Here is a 15,213-nt window from a genome sequence, read left to right on the forward strand (position 1 = left end):
CTCATTTCTGAACACAGCTCTGATCTTGTAACATGAGCTGTAATCAACACTGAAAATGCAATGTACTGTAGAACACAGTCAAGCACTAAACCAGGGCCATATTGCTTTTCAAAAATACAAGCACTGTGACCATTTTATGAGTTAAGCGTGCACGATGTGGTCTCATGATGAGGCCACCTTTGCTAAAGACATGCTCTACTGGTGCAGAGGATGCTGGTATACAGCACTTTTACTGCCAGAGAGTGGAGCTGTGGGAATCTCTCCCTGTTTCTAGACCAAAATTCAAGTGCTGTATTTGTGTCTGTGTCTTGAATGGCATCAAAGTACTTATGTATCTGAGCTGAAATGCATGCATCCTTAGCTGAGTGGCTCAGGTGCTTGTGGGCTCGACAGCGAGCTAGAAGTCATGGGCATTTGCCAGGAGGAGAATCTGTGGTTGCATCAGCATCACTGTTAACTTCAGAATGCAGCATGTCTCCATCTGCTGTGGCCTCAACCTCTGCAGTCAAAGTATCTGAAAAATATGAAACATGCACAAATAACACGTTAAAATGCATTATTTGGATTTAGGGACCTAAGGACCATTATTGTATTTTTATGCTCTGCAATATACAGTGTATATGGTGGACAAATAAGAAAATTGCTTCAGAATAAAATGCAGACAAATAATTTTTAGGTTATTAAAGCAAATAAAATGCATTACCTATAAGTGATCTTTTCAGATCCTCTCTGAATTCTTCACCGAATCTGGATTCTCACCGTTGGCTACATCTAGATCGACCCAGTTAAGCTCTACTTGTGGTAGCTTGACTTTGAACGCACACTTCATATTGGCTGCATTATCAGTAATAATGTACCTGACTTTACTTGCTAAGTTATATTCATCAGTGATCTCGTCAAATGCCATGGATATGTTGTCTCCACTGTGTCTGCCACAAAACCTCCAACAGTCTAAAAGAAAGGACTCCAGCTGATTTTCCTTTTGGTTTAATCCATGGGCTGTAACACCAAAGAAGGACCGCATGGTTCGATCAGACCATATGTCAGCTGTTATGGACACAGATGATTGGGTCTGGAGCTTTCTTTTAATTGAATCCTTAACCTGATCAACCAACAAAGGAATGTGTTTTTCAGTGATTGTTTTCCTTGCAATCGTAGTGTATTTGTTGTCCATTACTTTCAAGAAATGCATGAAATACTGATTTTCAACAATTGACAGAGGTAAAGTGCAGCCAATGAGCAGATCCTTATTGATGGCATTATGAATTTCTTGTTGTCTTGAATTTGCATCATAAAGTTGCACTGCTTGTTTTGCCAATTCTGGTCTTGCAAATCCTGCTATGCTGGGCTGTGCAGCATCTGCTGGTTGCTGCTGTCTTTGGTACTCTCTTATTCTGGGACAAAAAAATGTAAATTTTAGCAATTCTTACTAATTCAAAAACAGAAGGTAAATGTAAAACAAATCTAATGTGCCTAAAACTTTTCCAAAGCTTTGTATAAGCTACTTAACTAGTTATTGCAATTCAGAGCACATTACGTAATTGAATGAAAATAATTACATTAAATTAGAGCACATCACATTTTAAATTTAAAAGGACTACATTTACAGTCACTGCATTTCTGTGGTGATATGTTAATTTCCTTACTAAAATGAAAAAGAAATCATCCCAATCAACAGGGTTTATGATATTTACCACATTAAGAATTACATTTAACATTTTAAGAAGAATTCAAGACTGGAATCACCAAATGCTAATGTTTAGGGGTGGGCGAAACGAAAATCTTATTTCACCATAACGATACGTTTTCTCAGGTAGGTCTATTAGTAGTATTCAAGTAAGAAGAAATACTACAGAAATTGAATAAAGCGATTAAATGTAAAAAACAGACTTCACTGTATGACATATACAGTTATTCTTATTACATTTACTAAAGTTAATCAGTAGAGTGAGTGAGTGAGTGGTTTTCTCTTTGTCTTTTTTTGTTTGATTAACATTACAGCAGCAGGTCAGACTTGCATTTTGACATGATGTGTGTGAATTTATTTGACCGTCCAAGCGTAAGCCATTAGATCATTTGTTACTGATGATGCACGATGAGGCGGCCTCATTTCTGTCCACGCGCTTTAAGTGTGTGCACACTGAAAGCCGATATATATCGTCATATCGCCCAGCCCTAATAATGTTATTTGGATTTAAGTTGGTATTAAAGTTTATAATAAGCAACTTACCTTTCTTTATGTTTTCATTGAACATGTTGGTAGAAATTTGAAGTCGTGCCAGACACTTCAGTAAGAGTTGATTTGCAAAATTTGCAATCCGTAGAGTGCTTCTTTTTACTGGATGTCTTGCAAATAAATTTTTTATGATTTTCATAAGCAAAACAAATTATTGCTGACTTTGAAGACATCGTCCTAGCCATGCATTGCGATCCAGTGTGATGTGTGTGTTTTGTCTGCAAGCATAAGAAGATACTACTGCTGCCTGCCGGTGTGGTGCCGAAAAATGACAGGCGTAATTAATTTCTTGTCTTAATTTTTTGCTGTTTTTTTTGTCTTTCATTTCATGTTACACATGACGTGGACTCGACTGTACTCGGAATATTTTCCGAGTCCAAAATGTCTAAGTCCGTGTCAAGTCCGAGTATAAATTCACCCGAGTGCGTGACAAGTCCGAGTTCGAGTCCGAGTTCGAGTACCCCAACTCTGCATGACACCACAAAGAACATATATTAAGATACTTAGAATAGTAAATCATTAGCTCAAATGATATATGTGATAAAAAAATACTGATTAGTTCCACTAAAATAATTCACTTAATCACATTAGGTTAAATGCTGATCAGTTTAAATTTAATTCACTCAAAGGATGTATATATATTGAAGAAGAGGAGGAGGTGATCCAGGCATCCACCCCTTCAATATGATGGCGCTTAACACACGCCCCATTAAGAGCGAGAACCACTCATCACGACCACAAGGAGGTTACCCCATGTGACTCTACCCTCCCTAGCAACTGGGCCAATTTGGTTGCTTAGGAGTCCTGGCTGGAGTCACTCAGCACACCCTGGATTCAAACTTGTGACTCCAGGGGTGGTAGTCAGCGTCAATACTCGCTGAGCTAACCAGGCCCCTGAGCAAACACTCTTAAAATCTAATGAAACTTGATGTCTGGATGCTATCTGGGTAACAACGGACATGTAACCGCCTAAAACACCCTGTAAAAAAGTGGACTCTCTGAAGGAGGTGGGAGCCAGTCACACATCCAACATAAGGCACTTTATTGTCAGAACTTTTCAGTGTAACAAAGACATTTAACACCACTGCTTTTCAGCAGCACAAACACACATTAACGGGGTGCTTTTCAGCTCAACATAGACACACAGTGCTTTGTTGCATCTCTCACTCTTTGAGTCTCTCTCGACTGCAGCTCTCGTTGCGTCTTTATCCCCTGCCTGCCAACACCACAATCACCAACAGCTGGGTGAGATAATTAGCTCCAGGTGTCCATCCCGGCCTCGCTCTGCACAGTCGTCGCTCGCCCCGCCCCGCTCTCCACATACCCCCATCACCCGACTCAGGCCGGGGAGCTCTCTGGTGGCCTATACCTTACTCCCCCCATCCCACCCCCATTTCTGGAGTGGAGCCACTGCCCTTTTGGCTGATCCAGCGCTGGATGGTTTTCCCTGCCTCCGTGAAACAGGAACAGCTCTAGGGGAAGGAGAGGGGGAGGGAGGAGCGAGAGAAGGAGAGAGTGAGAGAGAGCGAGAGAGAGAAAGAGAGAGAAAGAGAGAGAGAGAGAAAAAAAAACTCCTCTGCTCCGAACACGCCGCCCACCCGTTTCTCAGCCAGCTGGAACACCTCCGTCAGCGATGCCAGGCGATGGCACTGGACTCGATCAGCCATCCCTTTCGGTAGACTGCTGACGAGCCACTTCAGTACCACCAGATCGTACATCCTCTGTGTCACGTTCCTGAGCCAGCAGCGAGGTCTCCAGGACAGCGTGGTCATCCTTCAAAGTCCCGGGTTCTGGCACCAGTGTAACAAAGTGGACTCTCTGAAGGAGGCGGGAGCCAGTCAAACATCCAAAATAAGGCACTTTATTGTCAGCACTTTTCAGTGTAACAAAGACATTCAACACCACTGCTTTTCAGCAGCATGAACACACATTAACGGGGTGCTTTTCAGCTCAACATAGACACACACAGCTTCGTTGCATCTCTCTCTCTCTCTCGGAGTCTCTCTCAACTGCAGCGCTCATTGTGGCTTTATCCCCTGCCTGCCAACACCGCAATCACCAACAGCTGGGCGAGATAATTCGCTCCAGGTGTCCATCCCGGCCTCGCTCCGCACAGTCGTCGCTCTGACCACCCCGCTGTCCACATACTCTATCTATGACTCAGAACACATTAGCAACCACATAACAAGAGCCTAGCAACCACTAAGAATGCCCTATTCATCCGTTAAGCAATGCCCTAGCAACCACCCAAACATTGTGGTTTATTACTGCTCCATTCTTCAAAACCAACTTTTTTGCTGTCTGCGTTACATTAGCCCCGTTCACATACCCAACCAGGTAAATTACACGAAGATCATTGGGTTGCCTTTATTGGTAAATGTACCACATGTGCTGTTCACACATACCATCAGAATAGAAATTTATAGGTAATGATACAACATCTCATTATGGGAAATTGTCAGAGTAAAATTTACCAGTATTTTCAAAAAGGTTGTGTTCACACAAGACCTCTAACCTGAAAATTGTAGTAAATTTTCTGGAATAGGCTGTATGTGTGAAAGGGCTTTTGTGACAGATTGGCAAAACAGCCTGTGCTGAAATGTACTTACATGTTCAGGAACCTTGTTTTCACTGCAGAAAAGGCGGTTTTGACTCAGAAACCAATAACATCAGATGATGGTGCCGTTCTGGCAATTAGTTTGCACAAAAATAGATTTCTCCCATTATAATCAACAAAACTACCTATACTAGAAACGCCTGATTTATAAATAGCATGTGTGAATTGATTACCATGAATTTTATTTGTAATAACTCCTGACTGTTGCATAAACAGCATCTTTGTGATATCATAAAAAAGGAAATAATACCCCGATCAGCCACAACATTAAAACCACCTGTCTAACATTGTGTAGGTCCCCCTCATGCCGCCAAAACAGCACCAAGTCGGGAAGTCGCAGTAGACCCTCATATTTTTTTCTTTCTGAAAATAAATCTGAAAAGGTTATTTAACAGGTTGGAGGCACAAGCCATTCCTTTATGTATTTTACTAGGAAACTGCTGCTGCAACATTGGAAGTTTGAAAACATACCCACATTCGAAATGTGGCTTAGAAAACTGGATAATGTTTGGTATTTTGAAAAGATACGTGTCACAATTTCTAAGAAGGAGCATACATTCTGCAGAATATGGGAGCCATTTTTTAACCTCATGGGTTATCCTGTATTAAATATACTATCTGGGTGTTTACTATTATTATTTCCCCCTGATCTCTTCTTACTTATACACTTTAAGTTTTCTGTCAACAGGTTGTCAATTTGGACTCGTATGATAATAAGACAGTTCCCCAAAAGCTGCTGTCTTTCTTTGCATGTTCTTTTGCCAATTTTATCCTGGCTTTCTTATTCTTTAAGCTAATGTATGATGGCTTTCTCTGCATTACTTTCCATCTGTACCCATACTCAATGATCCTGTTTCGAATGGTCTGTGAACTAAATTGTATCTGGTAATTTTCATTGATGTGTAAGGCAACCCTTGCAGCCACTTCTTGCCTGTTTCTCCCTAAGGAAAAGGTACCAGCAGGCTGGGAAACTAGGAGACCACCATTAGCCAGATTGTTTAGGGAATTTAATTCAGTTTGGGTGAATTTTAAATTTCCACAACAAAGCCATTATCAAGTGTCCAAATATTTTTTTAAACCATATATCTGTTATTTTAAATTTAAAATGTAACAAGCTTCTTTTGTTAAATGTTCTACTTGAAAAGTGTGCTTATGTTATCTTTCTTTACAATAAATGGAACTTGTTGTTTTGTTCTCAGATATATATACAGTACTGCGCAAAAGTCTTAGGCATATAAGATGTTTCACAAAAAACATTTATCTTAAGATAATTATGTATATCTTCAGCTTTAGTGTGTCAATAGGAAATATCAATTTTAGACTCCCAAACATTACTTTTGTAAATAAAATAGATTAGAATAGAAGAACAGGGAGCCCTACAACAGATAGCATGGCCCCCACAGACCCCCTACTGAACGTCGTGTCAGTCTGGGATTAAATGAAGATATAGAAGCAATTGAGACAGCCTAAACAGATAGAAGAACTTTGGAAAATTCTCCAAGAACCTTGGAACACCCTATCTATGAACAACCAAGAAAAACTGTATCCAGGAGTACCTAGGAGGATTGGTGCTGTTTTGAAGGCAAAGGTGGTCACATCAAATATTGATTTAGCTTTTTTTAATGTTTACTGGACTTTGCATGCCATTAAGTGATAAATGAAAACTATTTATGGCATTATTTTTGAAGACATGCTTACTCTGTAACATTTTTCACCAGTGCCTAAAACTTTTGCACAGTACTGTGTATATATATATATATATATATATATATATATATATATATATATATATATATATATATATATATATATATATATATATATATATATATATATATACAAAATAACTTCAACTGTATACATGTAGTATATATATATATATATATATATATATATATATATATATATATATATATATATATACTACATGTATACAGTTGAAGTCAGAAGTATGCATACACTTAGGTTGAAGTCATTAAAACTAATTTTTTATCCACTCCACAGATTTCATATTAGCAAACTATAATATTGGCAAGTCATTTAGGACATCTAATTTGTGCATGACGCAAGTCATTTTTCCAACAATTGTTTATAGAAAGATTGTTTCAGTTTCAATTGACTACATCACAATTCCAGTGGATCAAAAGTTTACATTCACTAAGTTAACTGTGCCTTTAAGCAGATTGGAAAATTCCAGAAAATTATGTCAAGATTTTAGGCAATTAGCCAGTTAGCTTCTGATAGGCTTATTGGCTAATTGGAGTCAATTGGAGGTATACCTGTTGATGTATTTTAAGGCCTACCTTCAAACTCAATGCCTCTTTTCTTGACATCATGGGAAAATCAAAAGAAATCAGCCAAGACCTCAGAAATAAAAATTGTGGATCTCCACAAGTCTGGTTCATTCTTGGGAGCAATTTACAAACACCTGGAAGTACCATGCTCATCTATACAAACAATAGTATGCAAGTATTAACACCATGGGAACGTAGTTTGGTGCGAAAAGTGCAAATCAATCCCAGAACAACAGCAAAGGACCTTGTGAAGATGCTGGAGGAAACAGGTAGACAAGTATCTATATCCACAGTAAAACGAGACCTATATCGGCATAACCTGAAAGGTTGCTCAGCAAGGAAGAAGCCAATGCTCCAAAACTGCCATAAAAAACCAGACTACAGTTTGCAAGTGCACATGGGGACAAAGATCTTATTTTTTGGAAAAACTGAAAAAAATTGAACTTTTGAGCCATAATGACCACCGTTATGTTTGGAGGAAAAAGGGTGAGGCTTGCAAACCGAAGAACATCATCCCAACCGTGAAACACGGGGGTGGAGACATCATGTTGTGGGGGTGCTTTGCTGCAGGAGGGACTGGTGCACTTTACAAAATAGATGACATCATGAGGAAAGAAAATGATGTGGATATATTGAAGCAACATCTCAAGACATCAGCCAACAAGTTAAAGCTCAGTCACAAATGGGTCTTCCAAATGGACAATGACTCCAAGCATACTTCCAAAGTTGTGGCAAAATGGCTTAAGGACACCCGCTCTGTGACTCACTGCAGCTTCCAGTTTCCTGACTGCTTCCCTATGGGAGTAATAAATACTGGGCAAATTGCCTACTGTAGTGCAAACTCTGACATCCCTTTACTTTACTATGGTATTCCTATAAAAATGACTATCCACCAAAAACTAACAAATAAAAAAAAAAAAATCATGGTACCCATGGTTTTCTGACCATGGTAAATTCTCATAAGGGTAATCTTACATTAGGTGCATACTTATGATATGATACTCACCTGCGAAGACCCACCCTGTTCTGTCATTTTTCTAGAAGGTAAAGCAGAAGAGAATATAAGGAATAAATCGTTTAATATGAGGGTATCATTTAATATGAGACGACTGAATAGCAAACTTAACAGTGCAGGTAGTCTAGCATTATCTTACCTTTCATCAAACAAGAAAGGCTAATCTAACTAAAAAACACTGATTACCAACGTAGCTGACCAGTGCACATATTTAAACTATAAACAAATGTATAATGGTGAGTGATTTCTGAAAAAGAAAGAAAAAACCTTTATTGGTATTTGCCACTGCCAGCTCGGGAAGATGCTCATGGAAGATTTTTTTTTCCTACTTGTTCGGTCGCCAAGTTCTGCCAAAGGATAGGCACCCAAACAAGCTCTTCTGATTGGCCAAAATTCTCTGATCTCTGAATAGTGCCCGCCGCTGCCTCTACAGATGCACAAATCACTTTTGCTCCATATTTTACATAGATATGTGGTGCAAAATGGAGAGCATGCGAAACTTGTCATTTGCAAGCGAAAAACAGTGTTTGAGACTCGTAGCAGCAGATTCAAGCAGTTGTAGTTGTACTTGTGTTTGTGCTAGAAAAATATCCAAGAAAAATTTTTTTTTGTGAGAAAATATTCTACAAGTGTGCAACTCTCATTGGATGAATTCACATACTGATTTGCGGATGAGCAAAATTTGTCCGTGACTTCAAATTTTTTGATGCGGGTGTGTGAATGTGTTTTGCACCATATTCACTGCAGCAACAGTAGCAAAAATGTGAGCGTATGAGTTTCATAATTTGTGATTCATAGAATAGGATTTGTGCACCTGCAATGAAGAATTTGAGAAGGTGTAACTGTTGTGTTGTGTTTGTGGGAGAGAGAAAATAATCTACAAGTTTGCAACTCTTAAAACATTTTTCTCTGTGACTTCAAATTTACTGATACACATTTGTGGCTAATCTCTACAACTACAAATTCCACTGTCACAGGCGCTCAAAAATACCCTCATATCTAAAGCTCTGTGTGCGATCCAAGTAGATGCACAAAGCACGCACCGGACACAGCAATGAAAAGGCTGGGTCTGCCTCCTCCTGGGGCAGCTTCGTTTGCAGGTTCACCACCTGATCCCTAAATGGGGTCATGGGAACCTTGGGCATATAGCTTGTTCGGGGCCTCAGGACCACGTGAAAGTATTTTGGACCGAACTTCAGGCATGTGTTGCTGACAGAGAATGCCTTCAGGTCCCCTACCCTCTTGATGGATATGAGCTCAGTCAGGAGGGTAGTCTTCAAAAGACTGCCTTTAGCTCAAGGAACCTGATGATCAGGTCATGCTTCCCTACATACTTACTGTCAACTGCATTGTGGTGCGCCGCCATAGCGGCCACGTACAACCTCAAGGTGGGGGGGACAGCCGCCCCACCAGCCTCTCCTGCAAGAAGGAAAGCACTGACCCGACTGCGCATCTCTGGGGATCTTCGTGTCGGGAAGAACACCACTTAGCGAACAGACAGCACTGCAAGGCATATAGGTGCCTCGTAGAGGGAGCCCTAGCCTGAGTGATCGTGTCTACCACTGCAGGTCCAAGGGCCAGACATGAACATTCCAGAGGTGTGATCGCGGGTGCCAGATGGTGTCCCATCCCTGAGAGAGGAGAACACTCCTTAGGGGAATTTGCCAGGGAGGGGCTGTCGCGAGGAGCGTGAGGTCCGAGACCCAAGTCTGGGTGGGCCAGTAGGGTGCCACTAGGATGACCTGCTCCTTGTCCACCCTGACCTTGTCCACGGTCTGTGCAAGTAGGCTCACTGGGGGAACGCATACTAGCGCGGCCCCCGGTGCCAGCTGTGTGCAAGCGCATCTGTGCCGAAGGAAGCCTCGGTCAGGATGTACCAGAGCGGGCAGTGGGAGGATTCCCGGGAAGTGAACAGGCTTACGTATCTGCCACGCTGTCGAGGTCATGCGGGATGTGAGTGGCTCGCAACGACTTGAGTCGCTGCTGACTCTAGAGGTGGCAGGTGATTTGCGACATGCGATGTGAGCACAAACTGCCTTGGAGGCTACTGTACGTTACCATCGCCGTGTTGTCCATTCGGACCAACACGTGCTTGCCCTGGATCAATGGCTGAAGCCTCCTCAGGGTGAGCAACATTGCGAGAAACTTGAGGAAGTTGACCTGCCAACGCCCGTTGCACACGGCACCCCAGCCACGCTCGGAGGCATCTGTCATAACCACAACATGCCTGGGGTACTTGCACTAAGGGGACTCCTGCCCGCAGGAATGCAAGGCCCGTCCAAGGGCTGAACAGGTAGTGGCAGATTGGCGTGATGACCTCATGATATGTGCCATGGTGCCATGCCCACCTTGCAACTCGAGTCCCCCATATTCGAGCCTCTGAAAATGCTTCAGTGGGACCTGGTGCTCTGCCTGAACAACTTCAGGCAGTTCAGCACTGACTGCGTGCATGCGTGCGTGCGTGTGTGCACTTGCGAGGCACGCCATCATAGAGACTGAGTCTAACTCCAACACGAGAAAAGAGATGCACTATACCGTGGAGAGCTGCTTTTTCCCCAGTTGACCCAAAGCCCCAACCGGCTGAGGTGCCTGAGCACCAGGTCCCTGTGCACACACAACAAGTCTCAAGAGTGAGCTAGAGCCAGCCAGTCATTGAGACAGTTGAGGATGCGGACGCCCACTTCCCTTAGTGTGACAAGAGCTGCCTCTGCAACTTCCGTGAAGACGTGAGGCGACAGGGACTGACAGAAGGGGAGGACCTTGTACTGGTGCGCTTGGCCCTCGAAGGCGAACCGAAGAAAGGGCCTGTGCCGAGGAGAAACCGAGACGTTGAAGCACGCATCCTTCAGGTCTACCGCCGCAAACCAATCCTGATACTGGACGCTCACTAAAATGCGTTTCTTGAACGGGAGTCTGTGCAAGGCCCGGTTCAGAACTCGCAGGTCCGGGATTGGCCGCAACCCACCGCCTTTCCTTGGTACGATGAAGTAGGGGCTGTAGAAACCCTTCTTCATCTCGGCTGGAGGGACAGGCTCTACTGCGTCCTTCCGCAGATGGGACGTGATCTCCGCGGGGAGGGCAGTGGTGTTCTCGCACTGCCCTTGAGGTAAAACGAACCCAGGCGGGTGCCTGGTGAACTGAATCGCATAGCCGAGTCGGACGGTACCAGTCAGCCATCGCGACGGGTTGGGGAGCGCAAGCCACGCCCCCAAGCTCTGGGCGAGGGGGACCAAGGAGACAATCGCGTCAGGGCGGAGCCGGAGGCGCCACGTTGAGGGGGCTCAGACCCTGAACTCATGGCCATGCTGAGTCAGGGGACATCGAAGCACTTACCTGGCTCTGGGTACCCACCATAGGACTGGTCAGCGACGGGGGAGGAGGGAACCGTCCTCGTAATCCGTCACAACCGCCCGTGTGGGTAAGTTGTGCCGCAGCTGGGCACGCAGGGGCGGGGGGCCTGCCTCCGCAGTGTCGTGCCTGCCATAAATGTGCGGTGTCCAGCTATTGCAATAATGATGGCTGTAAACACCGGGTGTGTGACCCAGAATGGGTCGCCCATCTCAGGGGTGGCTAGAAGCCTTCCCCGGGCTCTTGGAGGTGGGCCGTGAGATGGGGGCATCTGCTTCCTGTGGGTGGCTCTACGCTGGGGCCGGGCAGATGGGGTGCGGGATCTTGATCCATGCCGAGGCAGGATATGCTGAATAGTCTCCATCTGCTTAACTGCCGAGAACTGCTAGGAAAAGTCCTTGATGGTGTCGCCGAATAGGCCGACCTGGGAGTAGGGGCATCAAGGAACTGTGTCTTGTCAGCCTCCCTCATCTTGACCAAGTTGAGCCATAGGTGGCGCAGCTCCTGCATCAATCCTGGGTCAGAACTACCCTCGTGCAATTCTTAGCGCCTTGGCTTGGTGCACCTGCAGGAGAGCCATGGCATGCAGGGGCGGAGGTGGCCCGTTCAGCGACACCTTAGTTCTTAGTCGCCAGAGACGACGTAAACCTACAGGCGCAGGACGGGAGTCTCGGGAGGTTCCAGCTCTGCATCAGCCTAGGACTGGGCAACCGCACCCAAAGGTGGGAGCCCAGTTGAGCCCTCAGTGTCAGACTGGACCAGCCCACTCTCCGATGCTGCAATCGAGAGCTCATCCACTTTGCGAGCGCCGAATGAGATTGCGAACTCGCCCTGAGACGAGCCGGTGGTCTATTCCCAGAACTCAACCGGGGCAAACAAGTGTACTGGGGAAATGGGAGGTCCGTGGGGAGTTAACATGATCTAAAAGAAAATGTGATTCATCAGACCAGGCCACCTTCTTCCATTGCTCCATGGTCCAGTTCTGATGCTCACGTGCCCATTATATACGCTTTTGGCGGTGGACAGGGGTCAGCATGGGCACTCTGACCGGTCTGCGGCTACGCAGCCACATATGCATCAAGCTGCAATGCACTGTGTGTTCTGACACCTTTCTATTATGGCTAGCATTAAGTTTTTCAGCTATTTGTGTTGCAGTAGCTCTTCTGTGGGATCGGACCAGACGGGCTAGCCTACGCTCCCCATGTGCATCAATGAGCCTTGGGCGCCCATGACCCTGTCGCCGGTTCGCCGGTTGTCCTTCCTTGGACCACTTTTAGTAGGTACTAACCACTGCACACCGTGAACAGCCCACAAGACCTGCCATTTTGGAGATGCTCTGAACCAGTCGTCTAGCCATCACAATTTGGTCCTTGTCAAAGTCACTTAGATCCTTACTTATTAAAACTTACATTTTTCCTGCTTCCAACACATGGAATTCAAGAACTGACTGTTCACTTGCTGCCTAATATATCCCACCCCTTGACAGGTGCCACTGTAACGAGATAATAAATGTTATTCACTTCATCTGTCAGTGGTTTTAATGTTGTAAATGATCAGTGTACACACACACACACACACACACACACATATATATATATATATATATATATATATAGATGAGAGAGAGAGAGAGAGAGAGAGAGAGAGAGAGAGAGAGAGAGAGCAGAATTGAAATTATTTATGCATGGTTATGTTCATGTACAGTATGGATGGTTTTATTCAAATATAATCAAATATTATCGAGTGTGTTATCATATATAATCATGGCAAACATATGTTTGGGTCTTTGGCTCTCATCCTCTTCTCTTCTGGTGCGCGTGTGTGTAAATCTGTTGCATGGCAGTAGAGTGAGAACTAGCCCATCTCTATGGGTCTCTAGGGGGATGCTGAGAAAGCTTTCTCACAAAAAACAAACGCACACACTGTCTTATGTATAATTATTTTCTTCTCACCTTCAGATAATTTCCACTACAATATTGTACACCAGGGGTGTCAAACTCAGTTCCTGGAGGGCCACAGCCCTGCAGAGTTTAGTTCCAGCCCTGCTCCAAAATGCCTCCTTGTAATCTTCAAGCACTCCTGAAGACCTTGATTAGCTGCTTCAGGTGTGTTTAATTAGGGTTGGAGCTAAATTTTGCTGGACTGTGGCCCTCCAGGAACCGAGTTTGACACCCCTGTTATACACCATCAAGAAGACCTCATATGGTTTAGTTCTCCCCCCCCATAACAAACACACACACACACACACACACACACACTATGACTCCATCTGTGGGGATGACCACTCCATGCAGTACTCATCTTGCCTAGCTCACTATTCGTTGAGTGTGGTTTTTGCAACAGGTTTTTGCTTTGGGCTACAAACAGTCCTTGAAGGTGTCACTCTGAGAGAAAAAAGATAGAAAAAAGACAATAGCTGGCATGTTTCAACATTATTTATCTATTTTATGTATTATTCATAATTATTTAGTGTATTTTTGGCCTTTGAGCTTTAGGGTGGGCAATAGTTCTTTTTACGTCTGACCAGGGGGATCCCTCTTGATTGTTTTGCCATCCGTCTGGGGGGCACAAGAAAAATCGAGGGGGGCAATGCTCCCCTAGCCCCCTTTTAGACCCGGCCTTGCCGGTAAAGGTCTGAATCACACAGTTATTCAAACAGTCTAATCACTACATGACTGATTGCAGACTGGGTGTTTCAACAACAAAACCATTCGTTCCCTACTGAAGCTACAATCACAAAAATGTGCACAGAGCAACGGGAGCGTTTATTCGATTTGCACAGAAAGGAGAAAAAAAATATGAAAAACTGTAATAAATATTGATGAGGCAGCGGTTCGGGAGACCTGGGTGATGTTTTATTTTATTTTGAATAATTTTTTGGCTCGTGCTTCACAATGCATTGCTCTCCTCTTGTGCTCTGTCTACACTTCATTGGCTTTTGCTTATTGCAGGTCTCTCGCACGTCAGGACAGTGCGCACACCTGACGACTTGTCCAGTTTTAAAAAATGTTTGAATACTGTCACAGTGTCTGCGACTACTCAGAGCAAGTCACAGGAATGCTGAATTGGAGACTTCTAGTGACCAAAATGGGAAGTGTTTTAATCTGGGATGATTTTGCAACAGTATTGAAGGAGTTCCCAAGTATGCTGAGCATGTCTTGGCAGCTTTTGTTACACTCTTGGGTCCAAAAATGTTAATAAATGAACTAAAATGAATCATATAAGCAAAATCTTTGAGATCAAATAGGGTTTAAGACATCATGAGACATATAAATGTAGTAAATTCTGTCCAAATCATTGACTGTTCACATATATATGCACAACATGGAAAATCTTTGTATATGCAAATCCAAATGGGAGGGAAGGGGGGTACCTGACCTCAAGTGCCTGAGCATGATAGTTAACCACAGGATACCCAACACTGAAAGACTAATTCTCTGCTCGTAAAGCCAAGCATAATCTACACGGCATGCTGTTGTGCTGGTATGCATATTACAGGACTGTAATGTATCAACCACATTACCATTCATCCCCGACTGAGGCCAAGGGTACACTGGTATTAAGATGCGTTTTGGGTGATCCGATCACAAATGTACAAGTGAGACACACAATTAGCTTTTTTAGATTTTCAGATTGTACGCTTATTTCCCTTTAAATCCGCATATTTATTTTTGATAACATGTCAACGAACATGAAAGAGTGG

Source organism: Myxocyprinus asiaticus, chromosome 47 (assembly GCF_019703515.2).
Source record: "Myxocyprinus asiaticus isolate MX2 ecotype Aquarium Trade chromosome 47, UBuf_Myxa_2, whole genome shotgun sequence".
Lineage (NCBI taxonomy): Eukaryota > Metazoa > Chordata > Actinopteri > Cypriniformes > Catostomidae > Myxocyprinus > Myxocyprinus asiaticus.